Source organism: Marmota marmota, unplaced genomic scaffold (genome assembly GCF_001458135.2).
Source record: "Marmota marmota marmota unplaced genomic scaffold, marMar, whole genome shotgun sequence".
Lineage (NCBI taxonomy): Eukaryota > Metazoa > Chordata > Mammalia > Rodentia > Sciuridae > Marmota > Marmota marmota.
Window position 1 is genome coordinate 3,328,437 of NW_025999862.1, and position 16,957 is coordinate 3,345,393.

At 56.2% G+C, this 16,957-nt stretch overlaps 1 non-coding gene across 1 annotated transcript; it reads left to right on the forward strand.

Moving 5' to 3' along the window:
* Positions 1 to 1,160: 1,160 nt before the first annotated feature.
* Positions 1,161 to 1,243, forward strand: Trnav-cac. The gene has a single exon. It is a non-coding gene; the product is annotated as a tRNA-Val (tRNA).
* The last annotated feature ends 15,714 nt before the right edge of the window (positions 1,244 to 16,957 follow it).

Below are 16,957 nucleotides of genomic sequence, written 5' to 3' on the forward strand. Positions count from 1 at the left end.
CTGTGTGTAATATTCCATTGTATATATATATATATATATATATATATATATATATATATATTTCCTTTTCTTTCCTCATAATGGTCATGTATTCCTTTAAATACTTAAGTCTATTTATAATAGCTATTTTAAGGGTCTCTTCTGAGAGTTCCGTAAGTAGTTCCTGGGTCTGTTTCTATTGCCCAATTTTTCTTTTGGTTATGGGAACCATTTCTTTGCTGCTTATATGTAGTAATTATTGATTGGAAGGTAGACATTTTAAATATCATGATAACTGAGTGTTGTTATGTTTCTTTAAAGAGTATTAAGTTTTATTCCAGCAATTGACTTGGGATGCTTGATCCTTTCAAGGTTTATCTTGGGTAACACATTGTTTTCTCACCTCCTCCCCTGGGGCTATACATTTTCCATCTAGAGTGGCCTTCACTCTAGGGCTTGCTAGTTGAGCTTGACTCCCATGGTATGGCCATTCTGTTTCTACTGCATACTCTGGGCACCCCATGGGATCTCTCCACTCTGATTACTCTAAATATGAATACATCCCAACACTTAAGTTCAGAACATTGTTCAATTTACAACTCTCCAATAATGATTCTTTCCCCAGAATTTCTTCTTTGCCTGACCCCATGGACATGGACCATGAACAGGGACATAAAACTCATCCTGTACATGCACAGCTGAGTATCAGCCAAAGACTCCAAATCACTCCTACGCGGTTTCTGAAGCTCTGTCTCTGCATAGCCCCTTCCTCTCCAGTATTCTGCCCTGCAAATCCCAGCTGCGTCCATTCTCTGAATTCTGATCTTTATCTCCTAAAACAGCGAGAGTTCTGTTTTGTCGTTCCCATTCCTGGAGCTGTGGTCAGCTCACTGCCTCTAGGCACACAATCAGATTGGTCAGAGTTCATTTTATTTGTTCTCCTTTTCCTTGGGAACAAGGCCTACTTCTTCTGGTTATCTAGTATCAGGAGCCAGATGTTTCCTATATTTGATCCATCTTCCTACTTGTTAGGGTGGCTGGGGGCTGGCTGGGGATCAGTTACTCCATCAGAGTTTAAAGCAGAGATGTCCACAAGGGACCAGTGTTCACCAGCCTTCCTTATGGACAGCATTCCTCAACTGTGTCTTTTACCACTTAGGTTAAGAAGTATCTGCCTTGCTGGGGATTTAGCTCAGTTGGTAGAGTGCTTGCCTCACATGCACAGGCCCTGGGTTCAATCCCCAGCCACTGGGTTCAATCCCCAGCCACCACACACTCAAAAAGGTAGCTGCCTCTTCCACCCCCACAGGTACTTGATAGTGATCTATAGTCTCTCACCCCTGCTGGCTAGGCAGCCAGTTCTTTCATAAGCCCAATCCTTTGTGTGTGGGTTTGTCAAACCAGCCAAAGGCAGGCATTGCATCTAGTAACAAATTGTTTTCTCACCTCCTCCCCTGGGGCTATACATCTTCCAAATCCCAAGACTGCCTTCCCTGTTACTGCAGGACATACACTTACTGAAATGAGTCGAGATGGCAGATATATACAGATCTGGATTCATTCGATAACGTGTTAAGATGATAAAGAAACCTAGGACCCACGTCAAAAAAAAAAAAAAAGTAAAATAAATAAATGTCCTTATCCTCAGACATTTATTTACTTCTAAGTGTTTCTGTTCCCTGCTGCCTAAGACATCCTGATGAACCGTGGGTGCCACACCCCCTTCTGTGGTTTCTGAAGTCCAAGGCTTTGTCTGCAGCCTAGATCTTCCTCCTCCGAGGCGAGCTCAACACGGCTGCCTGCTGGTCCTCCCCACTGAAGGCCCACCGCCTCCCAGGCACATTGGCCCTCCAGATCCAACATCCAACACGGATCCTAATTTTTTCCTCCTTCTAAATGGCCTTTCCCTGAAATTCTCAAGCTTAATCGGGGGTACTACCATCCATTTTCTTTCTTTCTTTCTTTCTTTTTAAATTATTTTTTAGTTATAGTTGGACACAATATCTTTACTTTATTTTTTTATTTTATGTGGTTCTAAGGATTGAACCCAGGGCCTCACACGTGCTAGGTGAGTGCTGGACCGCTGAGCCACAACCCCAGCCCCTACCATCCATTTTCTAACCCAAGCTGTCAAGTCTGGCTGACATTCTAGAATTCTCCCTTTCCTTCTCCTTATATCCATAAGTCGCCAGCCCCACTGTCTCTCAAGTCCATCCCTCTTCTGTGCCTTCCTCCTGTCCCTGCCCTAGGACGCGACCCTGATCTCTCTCTCTCTCTCCTGGTCTCCGCCAGCTGACTCCTGCTTCCAGGGCATCCTCCCCACAGCTTCTGCTCTTTCTGCAACACACATCCATCTGCATGGCTTCTCTGCTTGAGCAACCCAGTGCCCCTCACTGTCCGCCCTGAGCAAAGCTCCTGGGTTGCCCGGGGTGGCCTTGCTGCCTGCCCCAGCTCCGCCTTTGCTGCTGCCTGGCTTCCGGTTCCTTCCCACATCACCACTCTCCAGTCCTGTTCATCCCCCTGCTTCTCTCCTTCGGGCCTGTGACCATTTGAGCTCATTGCACGAGACGCCTCCTTGACACCCTGATCTTAACCTCAGCTTTTCTCTTAGCGTCTGTCAGTGCCCCAGCAGGGAGTTCCCAGTGACCCCACCTGCTCCGTGCCGTCATCCTGGTCCGTGCCCAGCAGCCTCACACCCGCCGTTCCTGTTATACCTTCTGCACTTGGCTTTGTAATCATGGTTCAGCACCTACCCCTCTCCAGTCCCAGCCCCCAAGGGCAGAGGTGGGGACTGAGTCTTGTACCGCTGGCCTCCAGCCTGTGGTGACTATTCAGTAAATGTTTAGTGCCAGGCGCTATGGCGCATGACTGTCATCCCAGCTACTCCGGAGGCTGCGGTGGGAGGACCAGGAGCAAGTTCAAGATCATCCTGGCAACTTAGCAAGGCCCTGTCTCAAAACAGAACATTAACAAAAGGCTGGAGATGGAGCTCAGTGGCAAAATGCCCCTGGGTTCAATCCCCAATACAAGAAAGAAAGAAAGAAGGAAAGGAAGGAAGGAAGGAAGGAAGGAAGGAAGGAAGGAAGGAAGAAAGAAAGAAAGAAAGAAAGAAAGAAAGAAAGAAAGAAAGAAAGAAAGAAAGAAAGAAAGAAAGAAAGAGAAATTGAGTGGCTGAATAAATTACCGAAGCATCCCCTGCAGCGGGTCCCCTACATCCTTCCCTGTGAAATGCTTAGTGGTCAGCTCTCGGGAGTAAGTGGATTAACTTAAAAATAATAAAGCTTGTGTTTCCTTCAAATAGTTTTTCCACCCATCTTTCCCTTTAATTAGCACGATCAGGGAAGGCTGTGTTTGGGGTTTCCATGGTACTTGTCTCTGAAGGCGGGTTGGATTTCTGGAAGCCAGGAATCACGGCTTAGAGGAGAAAATGTGAAAAGAGCATGACATGCCTCTCAGGAGCTGCTGGGAACTGTGGCCACGCCATGATGATCAGGCTGGGCCATGGACCTGTGAAGGGGTGGCCGCGAGTATGGGGCCTCGGTTGGTATCTGATGGGCCCTTCTCCAGGTGGTGTACTTGCCAGGATTCTGCCAGGAGAGTCACTCCTTTCAGCCACCCAGTCCCCTTTCCTGTGGAAACCAAATTTCCTGTGGAAGGAGATCCCTCTCTCCTTCCAGGGACGGCTTTCCAGGGACCCCTCCTCCTCCGTCTACCCCAGTTTGTTGTATTCTTTCAAAGGTAGATGAAGTTCCTTCCCTTCCATGAAGCCTCCGCAGGTCTCCTGTCAGAGATCCTGAGCACCTTGAGATCAGAAAGTGTGTCCCGATCACCGTGACTCCAGGTGCCTGCTGCAGAGCCTGGCACAGGGTGTTGAGTAGATGAAACGTGAACTGGGCCTCTGAGCCTTTCTCTGCCCTCTACCTTCCGGAGGCTTCCGTCAATGCTGTCCTCTGGCGCTCTGGTAAGCTCCATGCCTGTGGAAGGCCTCCTGTCATTCTGTTGAGATGGTCATATGGATGTGACTCGTGAACACTTTCCAAAACACTTTCTAGGTTTTTCAGCTGTGTGGGGGACTCTGAGCTGGCAGGGACTGTCCTTTTCCTTCTTAGACTCCCCTGGGGCATGAGGGGTTGGGAGGTGCTTTGCAGATAGAAGTTTCTCAGTGGATCAGATGGTGAGGAGAAGCCTTCCTGCCTACGCTGTGTGGGACGCCATTTATGCTCTTACCTTTGGGACCACTGGTGAGACCTGCTCATGGGTACTGACTGACTCAGCTTCGGCATCGTTGTGACCAAAAGACCTGACGAGAACAACTTTAAAGGAGGAAGAGTTTATTTTGGCTTATGGTTTTAGAGGCTCAGTCTGTGGTCTGCTGACTTCATAACGCTGGACACAAAGTGAGGCAGAGCACCTTGGCCAAAAGGTGTCAAGGCGGAAAGCAGCTCAGCAGCTCAGGACATGGTGACCAGGAAGGAGAGAGAGAGAGAGAGAGAGAGAGAGAGAGAGAGAGAGCGCGCTCTGCTCAACCAGGGACAAAATATATAGCCCAAAGGCACACCTCCAGTGACTGACTTCCTTCAATCACAACTTAATTGCTTACAGTACCACCCGATTAACCCACATCTGAGGATTAATCCACTAATCAGGTCACACCTTTCATAATCTAATCATGCCAATAATCTGAAAATCCTTGTCTTCTCATGCAGGAGATTTGGGAGGAAGCCTCATGTCTAAATCATTACCTTGCAAAGGGTGATAGAAAGAGACAGGGCTCAGTGAAGTCCAATGACCCTGGTGGCCATTCTGTCTGGCCTGATGATTAGTTCATAACGGGCGAACATGAAGTCATGGTCGGTTATGGGTCAGTTAGCCCATGTTGGCGCGTGCCCAGGAGGATGGAAATGCCTTGCTCCTGGTCGGAGGGTGTGCCTCGAAGCTCCCAGGCTGTGGAACATGGCGCTCAGTGAGGTCTCTTGCCAAGTGAGCATCTGTGACTCTTCCCCATACTCAGGTCCCCAACATTCTCCCATTCACCCCGTTCACATGGCCTCTGGCCTTAAGCTCTGGGAAAGTCCCTCCTCACCCCAGGCCTGATCTGAAACCCTCTTCCCCTCAGGTTCTTCCACCTCCTGACCTGTCCCTCCTCCCAGCAGGTGGAAAGCAAAAGGGTTTAACTTCTGGATTAAAAGATGCAGAATCAAGAAGCAGGAAAACACACTCCACCACTGTGAGGCGTTGGCAAGGTGTGGCCCTAGCTCCTGGCTCCCAAGGCTGCTGTGCCTTGCCAATGTCTCATGGAGGTGGAGTGTTTTTCTACCTCTTGACTCTGGGCTTGGTCACATGACTTGCTTGGCCAACAGTCTAGGACAGAAATGAAAAGGCACCAGTCACTCCTGTGCTTCTGCTGTTGTCATAAAAAGAACATGTCCATGTCCCTTGAGGGTGAGAGACAGCATGTCTCTGGAGGCAGAATGTCCCCACCTACAATCAGGAATGACCTGAAGCAGAGCCACCCATGCCAAGCCTAGCCCAGATCAGTTGAGCCTCAGCCAACTTCACTGAGTATAAATGATTGCCATGTTAAGCCACTAAATCTGGGGTCATTTGTTATGCACCAGTGTTGTGGCAATAGCTAACTGATATACCTTCCTTGCCTAAAGGCCAGAGTAAAGCACTTAGTAGGTGCACAGCACATGATAGGTGCTTAGTAATTGCTTATCAGCTGAGTCTTGCTGGCAGGCACTGATTCCAGAACATCAGAACTGTAAGTGCCCTTGAGGGAGGAAGGCTGGAGAGCCTGTCCCTAAATGGAGCTGTGAGTTGGCCAAAGTTACCCAGGGAGTTTGCCAGGGAGCTTAAGCTAGGGCTCAGGCAGGTGGCTCCTCACACCATGGCTCTGGCTTCCCTGTTCCTCTGGGCCAGGCCTGATGATAACCATGTCCTCCTCTGCTTCCGCCTTGGCCATGTGTGTGCGTTGCCTGTCGTCACGCTGGAACCTTGACAGTGTGCAGTGGTGGTGGCAAGGGACAAGCAGCCGCAGGAAGACAAGGCAGGAAGGAAGTTTGGCCAGAGGCAGGACTCCAGATGCAAACGGGAATGTTTTGTCTGTACCCACATCTCTGTCTGTGCCAAATGTCCCGCAGCGGGACCCCCAGCCCAGACCCCAGTCCGTGGCCAGCTTCCGCAGCCTGATCCCGTAAGGGGACCGTATTCTCAGTGCTCACCTGTCATCATTAACCTCTGGCTGCCCCAGGACTCAGGAACAGCAAGACAGCCTGGAGATCTGCCAGAGGGCGGCTGGGAAGGGGGGAGACCAGGCTCCAGGGAGGGCGCCTCTGCCCCCCAGGTTTGTGCCTCTGTGCCCCAGGTTTGTGCCTCCCCGATGTCACTCCCAGCCCCAGGGCCTGCAGGGCCACCTCTGCACGCTCTGATTTCTTTGGTTCAGATTGGACCTGGCTTCTCAAACTCTTCCTGGGGGACAGCCCAGCAGTCTCCCTGCTGTGTCAAGAGCTAGAAAAGGAGGGGAGCCTGAGACAGGACATAAGGGACGTCTGTGAGTCCATCCATCAGTAAGTCCAAGCAAAACAGAGAAACGAGGGGACCAGGCAGTGTGCCGGCGGACTCGGGGTTTAATGCTAACTGGACATTTTATCAGCCACCCATGTGACTTTGGCAAGGAGGAGGAGGAGGAGGAGGAGGAGGAGGGAGAGCCANNNAGGAGGAGGGGGAGGAGGGGGAGGAGGCGGAGGAGGAAGAGGAGGCGGCCTCAGTCTTCCATTCTGTCAAATGGCCATGTTGGAATAACTGCCTTAGACAGTACCTCCAGGCCTGAGCCCAGCATGGTGCTGTCTGTCCCCACTTCTCCCTCTGCGCCAAATATCCTGCAGGGGGACCCCAGCCCAGACCCCAGTCTGCGGGCCAGCCTCCATAGCCTGATCTTGTGAAGGGATCATATTCTCAGGAGTTCATTTATTATTAATTTATTATTATTTCCTGTGCAGAGTAATGACAGATCCTATTTATCTAACCCTCCATGTTTGAGTACGCGCCTGGCACTGGACTCAGCATCGGCGCATATTAGCTCAGTTCAGCTGGCAGCCATCCTGTGGCGGGGCTTCCCGCCATTTCCATCTGACATCTGAGGACGCAGCTCAGCGGGGCTCAGGTCCCTGATCTGGGCCACCCAGCTTCTCAACATGGAGCTGCCGTTTGGCCAGGCTGCCTGGCTCCAGGTGCTGCCTTCCTAGCCTCTCTGTGGTGCCACCAGTGAGAGCTCTGGCTCTTCCTGTGGCTCTTCTTCCCGGGTGTCCCTTCCCTGTCCACTTCCACAGGCAACGAGTTCCGGGCTTCAGGCTGCAAGAACACAGGTGCCAGGAAGAACTGGCTTCACTGGTGGGGCCGACCCGAGGCTGGCCCATCACCCCCGCTTCACTGACCTTGGTGGGGAGGACTTGGTATAGATATGGGGAGGAATAGAGGATGGTCCCTGCTGTGGGGACAACTTGCTGACAGCCTGGCTCAGGACCTGCAACTGACCCAGGTGACCTCATGCCCCAATCATCTTGGACAGAGCCTGACGGGCTGTAGGTGGCTTGGGACTTCATGCTGGGAATTTGGGGGAACTTGCTGTGAGACCTTGGTCAGCTCATTTCCTGTCTCAGTCTCCAGCCTCACAGGGTCAGTGTGGCCCTGGAGCCAGCCCCCCTGCGCCACAGACAGCCAGGGGCACAGCAGGCTGGGCCAGCTCTCTGGAGGCTGGCGGGTGTGGTTTCCACCCCCAGGCACCTTGTGGGTTGCTGCAGAGGCTCCATGAGGCACCTCGGGCCCCGCTCTTGGCACTGACCTGCAACCCAGGACGTCCTGCCTGGCACGGACGGTGCTCTGAGGAGGAAGTCAACTTCCTGAGCTCTGGTGCGTGGTGGCCTTGCAAAGCCTTGACTTCATTCAGGGAGCCACTGGCCCCACCCTGAAGTCTGGGCTGTCTCCAGGCCTGCTCGGGGCCTGCCCATCTCTGGTGACAGACAGTGAGTGCATCCTCCTGCTGTCCCCTTCTTCGTATCCAAACCTGCCCGTGGAGACCACCCAGAGGGCTAACTGAGGTTCAAGTGTGAATGACTGATATGGTGGGGCTCTCCTCCTGGCGGGGGGCCACAATTTGAGAAGACACACAACCACAGTTGGCCTGAGTAATCGGGTGGACCTTCAGGCATTGGAGGGTCCTTGTAGGTTCAAGGGACCTTCCTGGACAGGCAGAAGACTCCGGGGTTCCTGCTCCTCTTTGATGCTTATGAGAAAATCCGCCCCACAGGGTGCCTGGGAGTAGCGGGGGACTCACTCTGGCAGGAAGGCCCTGAGCCCTGGCAGGCCCCAGGCGGCCCCAGCCTCCCTCTGGCCTCTCCTGGACCTTCCTTCTGGTAGCACCTGGATCCGCTGGGGCAGCTGTTTCAGGGGCTCTGAGGAGCCACCCAGCCCAGCCCCACCCCAGCGTCCTCCCTGTAGCCTGTGTCCCTTGCTCCTCACAGAATGCCATCTCCCTGGGCTTCAGACCGAGGAAGCCGGATTCACCCTAAGAGCCCTATGTCTGCACCCCCGGGTGCTCTACACTTCAACAAGAAAAGGGAAAGGAACGAAGAGAGGTGGAGAGGCCAGGAGGGAGACCCGTGCTTTAGCCAAAACCCAAATGAGACGTCGCCCTTTCTTTTTTCTTCCCCAGCTGCAAACTCACCAAGCCCTGCTGGGGGGGGGGGCACAGGGCTGCTGGGATCAAGACCTTGGGCAGGCTGATGAGGCCAGCAGGTGTCCCTGTGGTCTCCACAGGGCCTTGCCCACATCCTGGACCTCCCGTGACCTTGTGGCTGTCACCCCAAACCTGCTGTCCCCCCTAACCTGCTGTCCCCCAAAATCATAGAGGAGAAGGGAGGAGAAAACGGCAGAGCGTCCACCACACCGCCCATTGGCTGGTTCTGTCCTCTCAGAAGGCAGCTCCATGGGGACAGGAATGGAGTCTCCTCCACGATGTCCCTGAGGCACCCAAGGCAGGGCTGGGCTCTGGGATTTGAAAGAAGAGGTGGCAGCCCGCCTGCTGTCCTCAGCTCACTGAGCCATCGCCACCCACTGAGGTTCTGGCATCAGGTCCTCTCGCACGCACACCCCGCCACGTGCACACACGACACACACTCAGGTGCACACTCACAGGATGGTGCAGCGCCCCGGAGCTCACAAGCGGGTGCCCTGGAATGGCCCTGGGGCTGGAGCCCTCCGCTCAGGGGCTTTGCCTGAAGAGAAAAGTGACAGTTTCCCTGGGGACCCTCAGCTCAGATAGAAGGCCCAGAGCCTCCTGAATGTCTGTGTCCCTCCTGAGGAGCCTGGCCAGCCAGAGTTGGAAGGAGAGCCCAAGGGGTGACCCTCTCCCTACTCCCCAGACAGCGCAGCTCTGGTGGCCAGGCTGAGGACAGACCCCAACACGGGAGGCCAGGAGGGGCAGCAGGGCCAGCAGCCTCAGCACTGCCAGCACCCTGGCTGCCTCTGGCTGCCCTTGGCAGGAGGACAGTGTTCAGAGGACAAAACAGGGTCTGTGCCAGGGCCTGTCTGCCTGAGCAGGCGGTCCCACACCAAGAAATCCCGAGCCAAGAGGTGTCTGCGCCGGGGCAGCTCCGAGCACGAAGGTGGGGAGGCCCTGCCACCTGCCCCTCTTCCCTGATGGCCCCTGCACAGCCCCGGGTCCCCCCCTCATGCAGGCCCCACGTCCCATGGTGGCGCTGGAACGGCCATGTGAGTTATTTCAAATCCTTTCAAAGGGATCGTTAACAGGGATCATCTACAGACAGGGCAGGAAGAGAGCGATGTCACATCGTGCAGCATCAAGGGTCAAAAAGTTAGTCTGGATTCAAGCCTGAGCCAGCTGCACCTCTGGGCCGCTGTCCCTCCTGGCTCCACCCTCGGGGCGGAGCCTGCGCAGACGGAGCTCCACCCCTGCGCAGACCACGCCCACCAGGCTGAGAAGGCCTCCCGGGAGAGAGGTCCCCGCCTCAGGTCCCCAGGCCAGCCCCACTGACCCCAGGAGGCAGACTGCCCCCAGGGGACAGAAAGCAGCCCTCTCGCCTCGCATCCAGCCTGGTGGCCAGGCCTGAAAGGCACAGCTTTCCTCGCAGGTTTTCGAGGTCTGGAAGGACAGACCGGCATCCACCCACCTCTAGGTCCCACCGCAGCCTGGGCGCCACTGAGACCCACGTCCCAAGGATGAGGGGACACCATCCGGGGAGAGTGCCCGGTGCTTCCAGGACTGCCTTCCAGGAGGACCGAGCAGTGGCAGCAAGGCTGGCCTCCAACGCCCTTTCCTTGGTCACTGCCTGGCCTCAGTTTCCCCACCCTTAAAGGGAGGTGGCTTCTCTGTGTGCTCCTCAACCGCCTGTTCAGCTCTGAGCTAATCACAGGCTGACCCCCCGCCACACACACCAAGTAACATGTGTTCTACCTCGGGAGCATCTGTTTTCCCACGTCAGGATGTCTCAGGCACGCTTTGCTCATCTCCACCACGAGGAAGGAGGGCAGGAACCAAGGAGCTCATGTTAACAAACAAAGCAGACAGATGTCCAGAGAGGTGATGTGACCTACTCAAAGTCACACAGCAGATGCAGCCCCAGAACCTAGCCTTCCTTTCATTGCCTTCCAAGGGCCACTGTGGCTCATTTCAAATCGAACAGTGGGAGAGGCCACCATGGAGGATCAGAGAGAGACCAAGCTCCACAATGGAAGTCATGTTAGGGAACTGAGCCATATTCCTGTCCCCCTCCCCAGGGCTGGTGGGGGGCTCGATAGTTATGTGGGGGAATGAGAGAAGGTTGGGCAGCAGAAAAGTCCCTGGGTCTGAATCCCAGCTGTCACCACGAGCAGTGAGCACAGAGTGCCTAATGACTCCAAGATGTTCTGGAACATTCTCTGGGCCCCAGGGAGCTGCCGGGAGCCTGGCTGCTGTGCACAGCAGCTGTGTGAACTGCCTCTCAGCAGCGACTGCCAGGGACCAGAGCCACGGGGCCACCGGCAAATGGGGCCAGGGGAGGCCAGCTGCTGCCTTCCTCAGCACAGGTCTCCAAGTCAGCAGCCAAAGGAAGGGGCGGGGCTCCAGCCCCCTCCCTCCCCACAAGCCGGTGGAAAGGAGCCTGGAGGACCAGAACACTTCTCCCTGCTCCTTCTAGGAGGCCGTGGGACCCCAGCAGGTCTCCGACCAAGAGGGGGACTCCTATCTGTGAATGCCCTGCTTCTACCTATCAGTGCTCAGGCCTTGACGCTAACTAAACACTGTCATTTAGAGCTGTGTGACTTTGAGCAAGTTACTTGACCTCTCTGTGCAGGATGTTTAACCTCTGAGGCAAACACCTACCATATAAGATTCTTATGAGTATTAAATGAGTGAAGGCTTAACCAGGACCCTAAGTAAATAGCGACTCTTGTTTGTATTGTTTCCATCAGTCCCCTACCCTCCTAATCCCCTGTCCCCACACCCCTGTGCCTGGTCTCACTGTCAGTCCACTCTTGGTGGCAGGCACATGACAGGCAAAGCCCAAGTGTGGCCAGTGCATCCAGCACAGAGATGATGAGCTACAGAGTGTCCCTCCTGTAGATCGTGAGAGGAAGAGGGGCCACAGGTGCCATCTCCCCGAGGGCTCTCGTCCAAAAAAGAATGACACCAAATCCATGGGCCCGGTGGCCTTGATGGGAGACATCACTGCCCAGGGGCCAGGTCTGGACCACAGCTGAGCGGCTTCACAGTCACACAGACCTGGGGGGTGCCAGTGGTCTCCCCTCGGCCTCCAGGGCAGACGTGCGGGCAGCGGAGGTGCCTCCCAATCTCCCCTCCCTGAGCGTCAGGTGCTGCAGCCAGACTCGGTCAACCATGGCCAGGTGTCCGCGGTGCAGCCTCTGTGCTGGCTGCTCACCCTGAATGCTCCCTGGGAGCCCCCAATGGTCCTGTGGCCACCACAGCCCCTTACTGCCTGTGGGGAGGGCGTCAGGGGACATGGATTCAGCCAGGAGAGACAGGCACGCAGGCAACTGGGGACCTGCAGGTCATGACTGGCATCTGTTGGGGGGGGGGGATGAGCAGTGGATTCCTGTGGGACTGAGCCCTCGACCTGCGGGATCTGTCCTGATTCTAGGTAACTGGGTCACCACGGGCTGTAGGACCTGCGGTGGGTGCCGAGAGCTGGGGACGGTGCGGGGAGACCCACGGATCTCATGTCAGAGAGGGAAGAACACAGAAGGACCCCCACGGGCTCCCCAGTCCTCCCGCTAGACTGAGGCCTGGTGGCCCCTGGAGCTGGCCAGGCCACTCCCTGGCTGACCCTGTTCTCCCTCCCTTCCCCACCCAACCCCCAGGGTCTCTTCCAATTAGATGCCACACACCTGTCACCAGTCTCCCGTCTGGCTCTGCGTCCACTTCAGAGGAAGGCCGACCCAAGACAGCGCTCCCCGCTGGGGGGTGGCCGGTCCTCCTTTGCACCACAGGCTAACAGAAAGGTAAATCCGGCCCAAAACACCTAGGTAATTTAATTTTTATAATAAATTTATTTATTTATTGCCATTACATTAAAATATAAGTGTTTAGAAATATACAAATCCACTTTGGGAAGACATTCTCCAGCCATAGGGGAGGAGAACGGATCCCCTTCTCCCATGTGGAGAGTGACAAAGGGGAGGAGAAGGAGGAGTGGCCGGGAGAGGTTGGTGCAGTTGCAGAGGGCTTCCTGGGGGAGGTGCCGGGGAGCAGCACCGTGAGGATGGCTGGGGTGGAATCTATGGTGGGTGAGCCCTCAGGGCTCAGGGAAGCATGGATCCCTCTCCAGGCAGGAGCGAAGGGGAGGAAAGGGCTGCGGGGCGGGGGTCTCCGGGGTGAGGCTGGGCAAGAACTCAGCGTCTCTGAGCTCCCCTCCCCATCCGTCCTTCACCTCAAGACCTGAGAGCCGAGAGCCAGGCCTGGAGGCTGGGACCAGGGCCCTCGCTGCTGTGGGTCCAGTGTACGAGGACCCTGGCGGCCCAGGCTGACACCATCCCCACGCGGACTGCAGCCTGGGAGGTGCCACAGGCCCCCGAGAGGGACACGGTGCCACCTCTGCTCACGCCCGGATCCAGGACGTCCCCTCTCCTCCACGAGCCCCAGGACCCGCCTCTGCAAAATGGGATTCGAATCTCAGTCCACCTTCCCCCCAGCGCCCTGGCAGAACCGGAGGGACGAGGGAACAGGTGGGGACATAGCTTACCAACTGTCAAGTGCTGCCACTTTGCAGAGATTAGGACGAGGCCACGGTGGCTCACATGCAGGAGGAGAGCAGAGGTGTCACGATGGGGCAGGAATTCCTGGACATCCGGGCTGGACGGGATCTAGACAGGGCCCCTGGCTCTAACCCTTCGCCACCCCCATGTCCCGTTTTACAGACGCTCAAAACAAGGCCCGAGGCAGAGTGAGGCTGAGCTTCAGGCTCTGAGGCCAGCGCCCAGGGCATCCTCCCCGGCCCACGGCCCACAGTGGCTGCCAGGGGCACCGCCTTCCAGGCACCCCCACCCCACTTCCACCGTCCATTCTGTCTGTCCAGGGTCTCCGTCTGTCTGGCTGTGCCTCCGACCCCACTCCACCCACCCACGCTCTGCATCCGCCCTGCTTCCTGGTCCCACTGGGGGACTGGGCTCCCAGGTGCTGGTCTGGGGGACTCCGCCCTGGCTCGGCCCCTCGGTTCACCGGTGTTTCCAGCCGGGAGCCAGATCACGGGTCCTTTCCCCTGGTGCCACAGCTGCTCCCTGGGGGCTCTGACCTCCTCACGCGGCAGCCCTGGGTAGATGCCACCAACCATCCCACATGGTACTCACAGGGACTGAGGGGACCCAGCAGGGGAAAGGGAGCTGTGTGTCTGGGAGTAGAAGGTTAGCAATTCTTATTCTCACCAAGACGTTCATGAGGGTCACCATCACGACCCTACGAGAAGGCCTGTCCCCTGCAGTCCCCCAGCTCCGCTCCGCAGGGACTATGCCAAGGTCTTTACGGGTGGCTTCTTGCCTGTGCCTCCTGTGGTCATTGCTAGTCCTGTTTTTCAGATGAGGAGATTCAGCTCAGGTACGCTTGCTGGACATCACAAAGCACGTGGGTGACAGGGCCAGGATTCTGTATGTCTCCAAATCCTCAGCTTTTTGTGGCAGGGGAAGGGGAACTGGAGATTGAACCCAGGGACACTCTACCACTGAGCCACATCCCCAGCCCTATTTTGCATTTTATTTAGAGACAGGGTCTCACTGAGTTGCTTAGGGCCTCGCCTTTGCAGAGGCTGACTTTGAACTTGCGATCCTCCTGCCTCCGGCCTGTGCTGGGATCACAGGTGTGCGCCACTGCGCCTGGCCAGTGCTTTTAACCACTGTGATATCTAGTCACTCTGCCGATCTCCACGTGTGACCCATGCACCAAATGCTGCAGCAGAGGGGTGACCAGGAGCGACCTCAATCCACAGCCCGGCCAGCTCTACCCACCCTCACGGGACCAGCAAGCCCTGCACCCTGCCGGCTTCGAGAGCTGCTGTCCCCAAACTCTGATTAGTGAGACCTCAATTTTTTTCAGCCTTTTAGAGGACATTTTGGCACAAGTCAGCAAAAATTTAAAATGTCACACTCTGGCGCAGCTGGTCCCCTTCCTAATCGGACGCTCAGGGGTGTTCATTTGGCACGCACCGTGGGTGCTCGGTACACATGCGGTGCCGTGCTCCTGGTGACCACCGTGGGCGTGACGCTGCTGCACGAGGTCCCTGGGACAGCCCCTGTGCAGGTCAGTGTGGGGAACGGTTCCACGAGCCGTGCATCCGGGGGTGGCAGCAGATAAAGTCAACAGGCTCATTTCCATGAGCTGCGGTGGGCAGGTCTCCAGGACATGTGGCGGGCAGAAGACGGCCACCGAACGCGATGTGAGGTGCGTACACGGTCCCCCCAAACAGAGCCAAGTAACACATGTGTGCAGACAGAAGCCAAGAAAACAGGCCGTGGTGACACACCCTGCTGTAAACAGCAGTCCCCAGGGAGAGACTGGGCTTCCCAGTGGAGGGACAGGGGGCTCGTCACCGTCCCCTCTGTGTCCTGACGGGTGTGTGTTTCCTCAGGAGAAGGTGCGGGTGACCCTCCTGCGCTAGTAAAACACAAAGCCTCACCCGCCTGAGGCTGCTCTTGGTGGAGGTGACTTGGTGGCAGGAGGAAGGAGGCTGGGTTTCCACTGGGGCAGCGAGGACATGATCCAGAGACGGTCTGAGCCCTGGGAAGACCCCTGGAGTGTCCCCAGAGAGTCCCCAGAGAGACGTCCCCAGGGCAGCTGCTGGACATCACTGCTGCGGGCGGTAGCGCCTCCCTCCCGACAGGCCCACGGTCCTCCGGGACCTTATCTGCAGGTCCACACGAGTGTCGTGGAGATTATGAGGCCATTTTGATGGATGGGTGACTCAGAATCCCAGCCAACAGGGCAGTCCCTGAGGAAATCGGGGAACCTATAATCCCACCCACGGAAAAGGAAGTGGGTCTCAGGGACAAGGAGGGGACGCAGGACCTGCAACTGGAAAGAAAAGGGAGTCCTACGTGGGAAGGAAGGAGCACCGGCCCGGGCCTGGGAAGAGAGCCCTTCAGCTGAGCTGGGCAGAGCCTCCAGAGGGACAAGCAGAAGGACTTCCCTCCCAGTGTGGGCTGGATAGAGTGCCCCATCCAAGAGAGCCCCTCCTGGCTGCCCAGCTTCAGGGGGCTAAGTAAGCACTGAACCTAGAGCTCAGTGGTAGAGTGCTCACCTAGCATGTGAGAGGTCCTGGGCTCGACCCCCAGCACGTCATTGTCCCACCGGGTGATACTTTTGCAGCAAAATGCATGACTTCACAGCAAGGGGATAAAGAAGTGCAGTAAGTCGTCTCGGGTCCCCTCCAGCTCAGGCTTTCCCTCAATGAGTTACAGAAAGCCTGGGCTCTCTGAGCTGTGGGGTTTGCCTGTTGTAGATTAGGGGTTGTGGGTGGGCTTTGTGAACCCCTTATATATGCAGGTTATTTTTCTGCTCCCAAAGTACCTGCCGTTGTGCTGGAACCACTCCGGGAAAAAAAGCGGGGGGCACTTTTATCACCACTTTATGGATCCAGAAACGGATGCTCAGAGAAGTGATGTGACCTGCCTAAAGTCACACAGCAGCGACTGTCAATGTCAAGACTTAGGTAGGAACCTGGCATCTAAATTTCTTGAGAAGGAAGTGAGCGGCGTGGGGAGGAGGGAGGACCTTCTGTCCCTTCCCCATGTCAAGCCCCAGGCAGCCACTTTGAACTCCCTGGGCCCAGCCCAACAGCCAACGGGCCCTGGGTGCCGCCTGTGGCTTCTCCATGGAGCTCCTGCACGCTAGCTCCCGGGGCTGGGCTCCAAGGTCCCCTCTCCCTCTGCAGGTTTCCAAGGATGACAGTAAGGAAACTGTCAGGGAGGAGAGCTTCCCCCGTCCATGTGTTTTCGCTTCAGCGTACAACCAAGCTATTTCCTGGCATCTGGGTTCAATCGCAGGCGGAGGGTGCGCTGGTGGCCGTGGGGGAGGAGGGAGAGGACAAGGCAAGGGCTGGGCTTCCTGGTCCTGCTGCGGATGTGCCCAGAGCTACGACGTGCCCTTGCCCTCGCCCTCCCGGGTCACCGCAGCCAAGTCCAGGAGGACAGCGGCATGGAGCGAGGCCAGCCGATGATGCGGACAGCTGGGTGGCGGGGGTGGGAATAAGTACCGGGGACACAGAGCTGGGCCAGGTCGGACTGTGTGGGATGATCGCTGGGGACAGGCTGGTTCTGCAGCAGAGGGCTGGATCCTGACCTAGCGTCTCCTGGGCAGAGACTCCTCTCAGGAAGGAGTGAACACTACCCATCGGCCTTCGAGCCTCAGGAGAGCCGTGCTTGGGTCTCTCTGGGGACTGGGCAGCTGGTTCAGCAAGACCTGCACTCCCCCTGGGAA